The sequence below is a fragment of the Paroedura picta genome, chromosome 3, assembly GCF_049243985.1.
Source record: "Paroedura picta isolate Pp20150507F chromosome 3, Ppicta_v3.0, whole genome shotgun sequence".
Lineage (NCBI taxonomy): Eukaryota > Metazoa > Chordata > Lepidosauria > Squamata > Gekkonidae > Paroedura > Paroedura picta.
In genome coordinates, this window is record NC_135371.1 from 141948115 (window position 1) to 141961430 (window position 13316).

General features: G+C 44.0%; 1 protein-coding gene across 4 annotated transcripts in view; it reads left to right on the forward strand.

The window, feature by feature from the left end:
* Nucleotides 1-13316, forward strand: part of LOC143833033 (uncharacterized) — a 165498-nt gene that overhangs the window by 121674 nt on the left and 30508 nt on the right. Inside the window, exon 1 of one of the 4 annotated variants that reach the window (XR_013229500.1) lies at nt 6548-7903. The exons of the other annotated variants lie outside the window; for them this stretch is intronic. The gene's annotated coding sequence lies outside the window, so the exon portion shown is untranslated. Of the gene's footprint in view, nt 1-6547; nt 7904-13316 lie in introns of those variants that run through there. 4 annotated transcript variants of the gene reach the window in all.

Genomic DNA, 13316 nt, shown 5'->3' on the forward strand with positions numbered 1-13316 from the left:
GCTCAAGGGGGTAGCAGGTTACAGTAGATGAGCGATTCGGATGTGAGTGTCCTGCAAAGTGCAGGGGGTTGGACTCGATGACCCATGTGGTCCCTTCCAACTCTATGATTCTATGATTCTAATTTATTCTGAAAATTTAAGGTAAATTCATTTTTAGATTGTATTTTCTTATTTTATGTTATTTTCAGTATGTTGTAATCTGCGTAGAATCAGCAAGAATAGAAGTCTAAAGAAGTTTAAAGAATATATATATATTTAAAAATCATGTTTTAAAAATGGTATAAGACAGAATTGTTCAGAAGACCATGGTAAGGTTCAGGAAAGCAGTTTTATAAAAGGAACAGAACAATAGTAAATGCCAGTGTTTGTCATATATATTATTGTTTTTATTGTGTTTTCTTCTTTTGTTTGATATTTTTGCATTTTTTAATATCATGTCTGAGACTTTTTTGCATTCATTCAATTGTAGAACTAAAAAGTTGGAATGGGCCAGTGCAATCTGCTCCATGCAGGATGAATTTAAGTATTTCTGAAAAATAATAATCTAATCCCTATGTAAACACCACCAAGGATGGGGAATAGGCTGCCTAAGGAGGTGCTGAGCTCCCCCTTGCCGTCCGTCTTCAAGCTGCAGCTGGGCAAATGCTTATCAGGGTGGCCTCTCTGGCCCCTTCCAGCTCTATGATTCTAACCCTCAACATTCCTTATTTTTTTTAAAAGATTTTCCTAATATCCCACTGATCAACCCATAATTTAAACTCATTGCTCTCCTCTGCATCCAGTGTAAAGTGTCCTTTCTATAAAAAGGTCTCCAGAACTGGATTCAGTACTCAAAATGGGATCTGACAAGGGCAGTATACAGCAGTAGTATCAAATCTCATGATCGGCACTGCACATCAGTTGATACAACCTAAGATTGAATTTCTTAGGTTGACTCAGCCTTCCATCCTTCCGAGGTCGGTAAAATGAGTACCCAGCTTGCTGCTGGGGGGTAAACGGTAATGACTGGGGAAGGCACTGGCAAACCACCCCGTATTGAGTCTGCCATGAAAACGCTAGAGGGCGTCACCCCAAGGGTCAGACATGACTCGGTGCTTGCACAGGGGATACCTTTACCTTTACCTTTAAGACTGAATTTGCTTTCCTTGTTGCCACATCACATTGGCCACTCATACTCATACTCAGTTTGCTACACACCAAATTTAGAAGATCCCATTCACACACACTACTACTGAGGAGAATATCTCCCACCTGTTATGTGTGCATAACTTTTGATTATTTATGTGCAAAACCTTACATAGATGGGTATAAAATCACACTTTCTCATATTTCCAAGTCTGTATTTTATCTTGATTTTCTGGAGGGTTCACTGCCCTACCCAATTTAGTTTCATCGGCAAATTTAATGAGTAGTCCCTTCATACCCTCATCTTAATTGTTGACAAAGATATTAAAAAGTACTGGGCTGAAAACCAAGCCCTGCAGCACCCCCACTAAATTCTACTGTCCAATCAGACAAGGAGCCATTAGCAACTACTCTTTGGATACTGTCATCCAACCAATTCCTAAACATTCAAAAATCTACATCTCCACACCCTTCCAACTTGCTGATCAATACAACATGGGGAACTAAAATGTAAAAATTAATATCTGCAGCATCCCTACCATCTATCTGAATAAAGGAAATCAAATTGGGCTGAGAGGACGTATTAGGGACAAATCCATTTTGATGATTTCTTATAATCAAATTATCCTCTGGAATGTTGATAAATCAGCTGTTTTAAAATCTGCTCCAATTTACCTATAGTTTCCTGGATCATCCTTCCTCCCCTTTTAAAAAATCAGGACAGCATTTGCTCTTTTCCAGGCATCTGGCATATCACATGTCCTCCAAGAGGCCTTGAAAATAATGAATAACAGCTCTGCCAATTAATCAGCTAGTTCTGATGATGCTAAACAGGACAAGAAGGTGAAATCCAAAGAAAAAAAGGGGAAGTTAAAAAAATTCAAAAGTGATATAAGGAGCACTTATAGCTTTAAAGAACTGATCCCCCCCCCCCCCAGTGTCTGATGATAGACAATGGCATTATTCCAGATTGTATTTTTGTGAGTAAAAATTTGGAAGTTGGATGGGGGTGGTCAGAGCCTTTTCCAGCCCTTTTTTGGCCTTTGAGGGAAGATTTATTGGCTCCAGACCTGACTTGAGTTGCCTTATCCAGGTTGGAAAATTCCTAGAGATTTTGTGATAAAGTCTGAGGATGGCAGAGTTTGGAAAGGGAAGGGATTTCAGTGGGATATAATGTCCCATAGTCCATCTCCCAAGCAGTCATTTTCTCCATTTTCTTCCAGCTTTCACCAAGAAATTGGTAACCTTAGTAGAGGTGTCAGCATGGTATAATGCCACAGAGTCTGCCTCCCACCCTCCATTTTCTCCAGGGAGATAAATCTCTGTTGTCTGGAGTTTTGTCTGTTGTCTGGAGTTCCCTTGTAATTCTGGAGAATCTCCAGGTCCCATCTGGAGGCCGGCAACACTAGATACCACATGACCTGCAGGACTCAACTAGGCCTGGCTGTTGATACTCTTCAACAGCAACTACCCAATGGTTTAGTGGCTAGAGCTTCAGAGGGATTGTGAGACCCAGGTTCACATATCCATCTTGTTGTGGAATCTCAATGGGTGATTTTTGACCAATCACATACTAGCCTAACCTACCTCACAGGGTTGTTGTATAGATAAAAAGGAAGGCAGAAGAAGCTGCTTGGGCTTTCATGTTGGAGAAAGATGGTAGTTTTCCTGTGTAGAGGCTGCTGGAGAGAGGGAGATGAAAAGCTGAAGACAAAGGTAGGTTGGCTGTTGGATGGGAAAGAGATAAAGAAATTCCTAGAGATTTGAGGGGTAGAGATGTTTGGGTTTGAGGAGCATAGGGACCTCAGACAGGTGTAACACCATAGACTCGACCCTTCCAAAGCAGCCATCTCTTCCTGGGGAGCAAGTGTTTCCAAGCTCTACGTAGTGGCTGGAGATCTAGAATTACAACTGATCTCTGAGTAACAGAGATCAATCCCTTGGAGAAAATGGTTGCTTTGGAGGGTGAACTCTATGGCATTATACACTGCTCCCCATCCCTAAATCTTGCCCACACAAGGCTTCACCCTCAAATCTCCTGGAACCTCCCAACCTGGAGCTAACAAGAACTCATCTTAGCAGTTGGGAGATCCTTTGTGATTTCTGCAGAGTTGATGCCACCACTGTTGCTATGTGGTGCTGGTGCTGGGGAGAAGCAGGAGGATAGGTGGCGTTGCTGCCACTTTTGTTGCTACGTTGGGGGGGGCAGGTGGGAGGCTGTGAAAGTGATAGGGTGGGGACAGAAAGAGGGGGAATGATTGTTGAAATGAGATGGCAGGACAAAAAAGAGAATGATGGGGCAAAAAGAGGGACATTGGAGGAGAGTAGGAAAAGGGTGGCAGGAGGGAGAAAGAGTCAGAGACTGAGAGAACTAGGGGGAGAAGGGTGGAAGCAAAGGTGGGAGGGATGGGATAGCTATTCCCAAATGTTCCTTCTGGGTGCCCACTTGTTATTTTATAATCTGATAAAAAATACTGGGGGTGATATATCTTCTGCCTAAAATAATCCTGTTGTCTCCTAGTGGAAGAAGGGTAATATGTCACAGATGTACTTGCTGGTTGGCAGCCTGTCTCTCATAGCAGCTTGGAAAAGATGTGTTCTAGGGAATTCCTTAATGGCTTTCTGTAGATGCAGACATATATCATTTCCTCTCAGTACCTTGTAAAATGGACAAAAGGCCAAAAAATATCAATTAACGGGTAACAGAAAACACAAAACATTAGAGATCTTGTTGCTTATTGCAATAAATGATCCTTGCTTGCATATCAGGGGTCCTTTCCCTGGGGCTGCATTCCTGGAGCAGCCAACTTGTCTTTATCTTAATCTACTGGTTAAAACCCCACTGGTAGTTAAGAATTATTTACTCCCTTGGAATGTACTACATCTCAGCCTAGACATAATAGTATTAATTTAATATTCTCTCTATATATTCCCTTTTACCTCCCACACTGCCCACTGTTTAGGGCTATGAGAGGTGAACCAAACGTCTTTGCAGAAATATCATCTGGCTTGTACTTTTTTGATTTAATTTTTCACAGATTGGGGAGGGGGCGGTCTTATGTAAATTAAAAACAAAGAAATTGCTTCTTTTCATTCTCAAGGAATGGGAAACTTAAAAAAAATGCTGATCTTCAAAATTCTTTCAGGATGGATTTATTTTGTTTACTGGTGCTTAAACAATTTCCCCTCACAGTATATTTCCTGTTACTCCCATTAGGAAATCCAGATACTTTGCAGCAGTGGACAAAGTCAAAAGAAAAACATGAAAGTTCAGAAAAATACATATATTTATCATCTAAAGATATATGAATCTTACCACATAAAAGGGGAGTTGTGATCAAGGAAGGCTCAACAGCTAATCACCATGTTCCGTGATCTGAGGGATCTGCCCAAAAACCACTGATGAAATTGGACTGCCTTTTTCATATTGATGAAATTTGTTGTTGTTGTTATGTGCGAAGTCATGTCCGACCCATCGCGACCCCATGGACAATGATCCTCCAGGCCTTCCTGTCCTCTACCATTCCCCGGAGTCCATTTAAGTTTGCACCTACTGCTTCAGTGACTCCATCCATCCACCTCATTCTCTGTCGTCCCCTTCTTCTTTTGCCCTCGATCTCTCCCAGCATTAGGCTCTTCTCCAGGGAGTCCTTCCTTCTCATGAGGTGGCCAAAATATTTGAGTTTCATCTTCAGGATCTGGCCTTCTAAAGAGCAGCCAGGGCTGATCTCCTCTAGGACTGACTGGTTTGTTCGCCTTGCAGTCCAAGGGACTCGCAAGAGTCTTCTCCAGCACCAGAGTTCAAAAGCCTCAATTCTTTGACGCTCGGCCTTCCTTATGGTCCAACTTTCGCAGCCATACATTGCAACTGGGAAGACCATAGCCTTGACTAAACGCACTTTTGTTGGCAGGGTGATGTCTCTGCTTTTTAGGATGCTGTCTAGATTTGCCATAGCTTTCCTCCCCAGGAGCAAGCGTCTTTTAATTTCTTTGCTGCAGTCCCCATCTGCAGTGATCTTGGAGCCCAGGAAAATAAAATCTGTCACTATCTCCATTTCTTCCCCTTCTATTTGCCAGGACTTGAGAGGGCCGGATGCCATGATCTTTGTTTTCTTGATGTTGAGTTTCAAGCCAACTTTGGCACTCTCCTCCTTCACCCGCATCAACAGGCTCTTTAGTTCCTCTTCACTTTCTGCCATTAGAGTGGTATCATCTGCATATCTGAGGTTGTTGATATTTCTCCCTGCAATCTTGATCCCAATTTGTGACTCCTCTAATCCCGCATTTCTCATGATGTGCTCTGCATACAAGTTAAATAGGCAAGGTGACAGTATACAGCCTTGCCGAACTCCTTTCTCAATTTTGAACCAGTCAGTGATTCCATGTTCAGTTCTCACTGTTGCTTCTTGACCTGCATATAAATTTCTCAAGAGACAAATAAGATGCTCTGGTATTCCCATCTCTTTAAGAACTTGCCACAATTTGTTGTGCTCCACACAATCAAAGGCTTTAGCATAGTCAATGAAGCAGAAGTAGACGTTCTTCTGGTACTCCCTAGCTTTCTCCATGATCCAGCGTATGTTGGCAATTTGATCTCTAGTTCCTCTGCCTCTTCGAAATCCTGCCTGTACTTCTGGAAGTTCTCGGTCCACATATTGCTGGAGCCTAGCTTGTAGGATTTTGAGCATAACTTTGCTAGCATGAGAAATTAGTGCGATGGTGCGGTAGTTTGAACATTCTTTGGCATTGCCCTTCTTTGGAATTGGAATGTAAACTGACCTTTTCCAATCCTGTGGCCATTGTTGAGTTTTCCAAATTTGCTGGCATATTGAATGTAGCACTTTTACTGCATCGTCCTTTAAGATTTTGAATAGTTCAACTGGAATGCTGTCACTACCACTAGCTTTATTGTTGCTCAGACTTCCTAAGGCCCATTTGACTTCACATTCCAGGATGTCTGGCTCCAGGTCAGTAACTACCCCATTGTGGTCATCAGGGATGTTAAGCTCGCTCTTGTATAGTTCTTCTGTATAATTTTGCCACCTTTGTTTGATCTCTTCTGCTTCTGTGAGGTCCCTACCATTTTGGTCCCTTATCATACCCATCTTTGCATGAAACGTTCTCTTCATATCTCCAATTTTCTTGAAAAGATCTCTGGTCCTCCCCATTCTATTGTTTTCTTCTATTTGTTTGCACTGTTCATTTAAGAAGGCATTCTTATCTCTTCTAGCTTTTCTCTGGAATTCTGCATTCAATTGGGTGTATCTTTCTCTTTCTCCCTTGCCTTTCACTTCCCTTCTCTCCTTAGCTATTTGTAAAGCTTCCTCAGACAGCCATTTTGATTTCTTGCATTTCTTTTTCTTTGGGATGGTTTTAGTTGCTACCTCTTGTACAATGTTGCGAACCTCCGTCCATAGTTCTTCAGGCACTCTGTCTATCAGATCTAATTCCTTAAATCTATTTGTCACCTCCACTGTGTATTCGTCAGGGATATGATTTAGTTCATACCTGAGTGGCCTAGTGCTTTTCCCTACTTTCTTCAATTTAAGCCTAAATTTTGCAACAAGAAGCTCATGATCTGAACCACAATCAGCTCCTGGTCTTGTTTTTATTGACTGGATAGAACTTTTCCATCTTTGGCTGCAGAGCACATAGTCAATCTGATTTCTGTGTTGACCGTCTGGTGATGTCCATGTGTAGAGTCGTCTCTTGGGTTGCTGGAAAAGAGTGTTTGCTATGACCATTGTATTCTCTTGACAAAATTCTACCAGCCTGTGCCCTGCTTCATTTTGTACTCCAAGGCCAAACTTGCCTGTTATCCCGGTTATCTTTTGGCTTCCTACTTTAGCATTCCAATCCCCCATGATGATAAGCACATCATTTTTGGGCGTTGCTTCTAGAAGGTGTTGTAGGGCTTCATAGAACTGATCAACTTCATCCTCTTCAGCAGCAGTGGTTGGGGCGTAGACCTGGATCACTGTGATGTTGAATGGTTTGCCTTGGATTCGAACTGAGATCATTCTGTCATTTTGGGGATTGTATCCCAAGACTGCTTTTCCTACTCTCTTATTGATTATGAAGGCTACTCCATTTCTTCTGCGAGATTCTTGTCCACAGTAGTATACCTGATGGTCATCTGAATTAAATTCACCCATTCCTGTCCATTTTAGTTCACTGATTCCTAAAATGTCGATGTTCAGTCTTCTCATTTCTTGTTTAACCACGTCCAGCTTGCCTTGATTCATGGATCTGACGTTCCAGGTTCCTATGGAATAAAAATCTTTACAGCATCGGACTGTCTTTTCGCCACCAGTTACTTCCACAACTGAGCGTCCTTTCGGCTTTGGCCCAGCCGCTTCATTCATTCTGGCGCTACTCGTACTAGCCGTCTGCTCATCCCCAGTAGCATATTGGACACCTTCCGACCTGAGGGGCTCATCTTCCAGCGTCATATCGTTATGCCTATTGGAACTGTCCATAGAGTTTTCATGGCAAAGATACTGGAGTGGTTTGCCATTGCCTTCTCCAGTGGATCACCTTTTGTCAGAGCTCTCAGCTATGACCTGTCCGTCTTGGGTGGCCCTGCACGGCATAGCTCATAGCTTCACTGAACTACGCAAGCCCCCTTGCCACAACAAGGCAGCGATCCTTGAAGGGGGATTGATGAAATATCCTTCGCTCAAGGCCAATTGCAGCTCTTGCTCTCGATCAGGATCCCCCACACACACCTTCCCTTTAGGAATGGTGTGAAGGAAGCCTTTAACAGCAACTGACTGAGGTGAGGAATGCATCTGTCTGTCTGTCTGTCTGTCTGTCTGTCTGTCTGTCTGTCTGTCTGTCTGTCTGTCTGTCTGTCTGTGACACACTAAGGGGGAGCCTGAGTGATGCAGTGGTGTCTGTGGACCAGTTACAATCATGCTGTGGCTGGCCTTGCTGCTGGAGGGAAGATGCAACCAAGCCACATGTGACACTTCTCTTCCCTCTCCCCCCAAGACTCCCACCAACCTTCATTGCCACAGCCTCGGCTTCATCCGTCACACACATCTCTTTAAATGCACCTTTCTGCTTTTACAAAACTGTATCACAAGATCTTGTTTCAGAGCCTTGCACACCTTTTTCCACCAAGAGAGAAAGACAGAGAGATCCCATCACTACCACCTTTTCTATGGGATGAAACAGCACAATGACATTGGGGAGGCAGGAGAGTAGATCTTCAACAAGGGGTGAGTGAACAATGGGGGAGGTGTATCCAGGCTCATCTTCATTTGTACAGGTTGCTGGGTGGCATAGGGAGGCTGGGGACAGAGGAGTCAATTTCTTACAGTGAGATTCCAAGAGATTCGGGAGTGAATCCTCAAAAGGGTACAATGCTCCAGAGTACACCCTCCAAAGTACCCATTTTTACCAGGCCAAACAGATCTCTATTGTCTGGAGATGAGCTGTAATTCTGGGTGGCTCTCAGTAGGGTTTTACACAGTGGTCCCGATCCACACTGCTCTGGCTTTGGTCGAGGCTGATTCAGATTGCATCGGCCTTAGCTGAAACTGCCTTGGACTGCTTCACCTCAGCCAATGCGTCCAAGGTGCTAAAGGAGAAAGGTGGCATGGCAGGTCAAAAGGTGTGGGGGGGGAGGCATCTGCATCAGTGCAGTACGTCAGCAGTGCACTGCGCCTGTGCACCATGGTGGGGTGAGTGGGTCAGGGTGCGGGGAGACATCTGCGCTGGTGTGGTGTGTCAGTGGCACTCTGCAGAAGGGAGGGGTGAGACAGCTGCAGTGGGGCAGCTTGGCCTAGAGGATGGCACCCCTAAATCTCAGAGGGGTTCAGTGCCACAAAGTCCCCCCTCCAAAGTGGCCATTTTCACCCGAGGAGCTGATCTACATAGTATGGATATGAGCTGTAATTCCAGGAGATCTCCAGGCCCCACCTGCAGGTTGGCTACTCCTGGATGGAAATGTTATTTGAGATTTGGAAGTGGGGCCTCAAAAGGGCTCAATGCCTACAAGTCCATCCTCCGCATAAGCCATTTTTGCCTGGGGAGCAGATCTTTATAGTCTGGAGTTGAGCAGTGATGATGGAGACGAAGGGGGACCTGCAGACGGAGGTGCGAGTGGAGTGGTGCGTGTGTGTTCTACTTGACCAATGGGCTCTGGGCAGCCCTTTACAGCAAAACTTTTGTAGAATTCAAAATAAACAATTAGAATCAGTTTAAAATAACGGCCACACCATACATTTGCAAACAAATATTTTTGGTAGAAAAAAGGAGCTTTGCAGGGAGAGGAGTAATTCAAGGAAGCCATTCTCCCACTCAACACAACATAATCACCTCTTCTTCCCCTTGTTTGGTTTCCTCCCCTATTTTCGATAGGATTTCTTTCTTTCAAAAAATATTGATCACAGCTGATCAGGCTTGACATCAATTGGTTTTGGTTATGTGATGACGTTATGCAGAGCAGGCTTCCTGTATTGCTATGTCACCACTCAGAATATATTTGGGGGGGGGGGATGGAATTTCGCTTCTGTCTTCCCTAAACATCTATAATCACACCACTGCAATTAATAGAACTTAAAAGAGTACAGCTTGTTCTGGAGCATGCTCTGTACCTTTCTATCAAATCCAAGTTCCTTATACATTATTGACACACAAATTCCTTCTGAATCTGTAAACTCCATGTAACGGTAAAGTAAAATAAGTGCTTGCTCCAACAGGAAGAAACACATCACTTAAAGATATTTATACAGTAACCCCTGCATAGCTGGAAAAGATCAGAGTCAAATAACATTTGGACAAACACAATCTTGCTTAACGAAATGCAAATTGGTCTGAGTTGCAATGCCAACTTATAACTAGTGTTTTTCCTCTGCCCCTCCCCCCAATAAGTAGCAATAGCAGAAAAGTACATTGGCCTGATAACCATTCTGGGAAACATTGCCCAACTCCTGGCTTTAATGAATTGAAAACTCTAAAAAAAAATAACAACAGCAATGTCTTGTTCAATCTGGCTTGAGCTCAAAAGCTTTCAGCCCTACTAGGATTTCAGCCAACAATTCTTAGTTTGTTTTCCTGAGGTTAATATACCAGTATTTGTGAGGAGGTTTTAGAAAAATCAGGGTCTGAGGTTGAGCAGATCAAAAGATAGAGGTCCTTGTTGATGTTCTCCTTTCATGGCACCCATCAGGCTTTCCTTAAGGGAAGCCACAAGGTAATGTCTCATACGGTGTTCTTCCTGTTTGCTTGAGAGACAGAAATAGGTTTTGCTAAGAGGTTGACAAAGTTGCTCATCCTCAGGTCATTCAATGAGTCAGTAGCCCAAAAACAGAAGAACTGTCTCTAAGCTGCCATCCAATGGGATTGGGACAGAGAGCTTTATAATATATGATACTCCTAAACTTTTTAGTAAGTGACTCACTCAATCATGGGACTTGTCTTTGCCTTGAGCTCTTTCCTGGGGAAAGAGATGTTTGGAAGATTTTATTTCTCCCATTAAAACAGTTAAGAAACCTACTGAATGGCAAACGTGGAAGTAAGCAGAAAATAACAAACATTTGTGTTCATGCTGCTGGACAAACAAAACATTTCTATGCATTATATGCTACTAGAGAAAAAACCCGTTGCACTCAGGGAAACAACGGATGCTAGGATGCACATCTGCACTTCCTGGGGCTGGCTACATGGTAAAAGCTCCTGCCCACACATAGACTCTTGAGGCCCTGCCTCCAAACCTCAAGGAACATTCCTGACTCAGGAGTCACCAAACTCCAAGTGTGGCCTGGAAATCTCCTTGAATTGGAGGTTATCTGCAGACTATAGAGATCAGCTCCCCAGGGAAAAATCACTGTTTTGGAGGGGGGACTCTACAATGACAACTGTGTCCTGCATAGTGCAGGGGGTTGGACTAGATGACCCATGAGGTCCCTTCCAACTCTATGATTCTATGAACTCATCTCCAGGTTCCTCATGAAAGAGCTTGCTTGGGAAGGGGGAACTCTGCGACATTGTGCCCCAGAGAGATTGTAAAATGCCAATCTCCAGTTGGGACCTGAGGATTTGCTGGGATTGCAGGACATTTCCAGGCTACATGGGAGTGGGGATTCTCATGCTTTGGAGTCCATGGAGGTGCAGGGATGCCAGGCTCCAGGTGGGAAACAAAGAGAAATGCTGGGTGGCAGTAATTGCCAATAACAATAAACATTAAGTAATTCATAAACTCGTCACAGTTTCTTCCTTCAATGAAAATAATTAATTTTTAGCAAAATTTCCTTGAAGAACTGAAAAACTTTGTTTGTATATTCTTCAGTTCAGTTCAGTATCAAAGCAAATTGAAAACAGTTGCACGTTGGCATCAAATAAGAATACATTAGTTGGCAAAGAACTTATGGAGAGTTTCTCAATTACTGCCTATATGTTAGCTTTTTCATCTTTTTTACCATTGAGAAACACCTGAAATATTCTTCAGGCTTTGAGGAACCCCAGAAGTGGAATCTCCAGGTCCCAGCTGGCGGTTTGCATCCCTGCTACTGTTCAGAGATACCAGCCTCCAGGTTTGAATTGGAGAACCCCCAGAATGAAAGCTCTTCTCCAGACTGCAGAGATCAGTTCCCCTGGAGGAAATAGCTGCTTGGGACAGGGACAGGAGATTGTGTAGCACTCCCCTACACACAGGGGGGGGGGGGGAGAACAAACACAGAAGACAAAAGTATTCCTCTATTCTCAAATTGCAAACCTTATTAATACACCATCACCTCTTCATGTATGAAATGCCTCAGTGTCTTTCTCCTTGGTTTGCTCTGAGAAGCCATTGGCCAAAAGATCCAAATTTAAAGGAAAAGAATCCAAAGGTCAATAAGCAAGTCAAGAGAGACTTATGCAACAGCTTCTGTCTGTGCTTTAGCTACATCTATTTAAGGCAATGGTAATTTGTACAGTTTGGTGTTGTGGTTAAAAGCAGCGGCTTGCTTCTAATGTGGCAACCTGGATTTAATTCCCTACTCCTCCACATGCTGTGTGACCTTGGGCTAGTCACAGTTCTGTTAGGAACTGTTCTCACAAAGCAGTTTCTCTCAGAGCTCTCTCGGCATCATCTACCTCACAGGGCCTCTATTGTGGAGAGAGGAAGGGAAGGCTATTATAAGCCACTCTGAGGCTCCTTTGGACACTAACAATCAGGGTATAAAAACCAACACTGCTTCTACTGGGAAGGTGCTAATGGGAAATAGTGTCTCCCCCCTCCAAATGTCCTCATGGCCTCATGTTGCTTCTGTGCCCATCTTCCCTACAATTGGTTTCAAATGTACTTTGTTTTGATGGTCTTGGAAAGATTGCAGCAAGACTAATGTGGTATCCATATGAAAAGGAAAAGTCTACATCTTCCCAGTTTCACCCACATCAGAATTAATTTCCCTGCTGCAATTGCCTGTCATGGTTACTCCCAAAGGATTCCTCTCTTCTCAGATGGCAAATTGAAAACCTCAAATGACTTCCTCGTGAGTAAATATTCCCAGGGCAGAGGCTTTTCCTGGCTGCCCTGGGTTCCAGAGGGCTGGCAGGGGGCTGTTTCTGGGCCTCCTACAGCCTCCCCTCCACTACAGAAGGCACACAAAGGCTGTGCAAGGAGTTGGCTCACCCCCCCCCCCCACACACACACACACACAATGTCCTCTGAGTTGCAAAAGGCCAGGAGAATTTTCTGGCAGTAAGGCATGCTCTCAGGCCAGCAAACTTCTGAAACTGGCAGGAGGTTCAAGGTAGAGTGCTGACTCCTTATTAGCCTTTCCTACCTGAGAGCTCCCTCCTGATTGTGGCTAAACTACACAATTGTGGTGTGTGGTGGGCCATTCTTGGCTGAGGGCCATGACTTACTCATCAGTAAACATTCCCAGGGTAGAGGCTTTTCCTCATGGCCCTGGGTTCTAGCAGTCTGGCATAGGGTCATTTCTGGGCCTACCACAGTTCCCCTCCTTGGGCCCCCCATGTCCTCTGAGTTGAAAGAGGCCAGGGAAACTTACTGGCAGCAGGTCATGCTCTGAGACTACCTCCTCTTCCACCCAGCAAGCTTCTGAAACTAGCAGGAAGTTGGAGGTGGAAAGCTCACTACTTATTAGCTCTTCCTGGATAATGGCTACCTCCTGGTTTGGGCTAAACTACCATGGTGGGCCATTCCTGGCTGAGGACCATCTCCTATTGGGGGAATA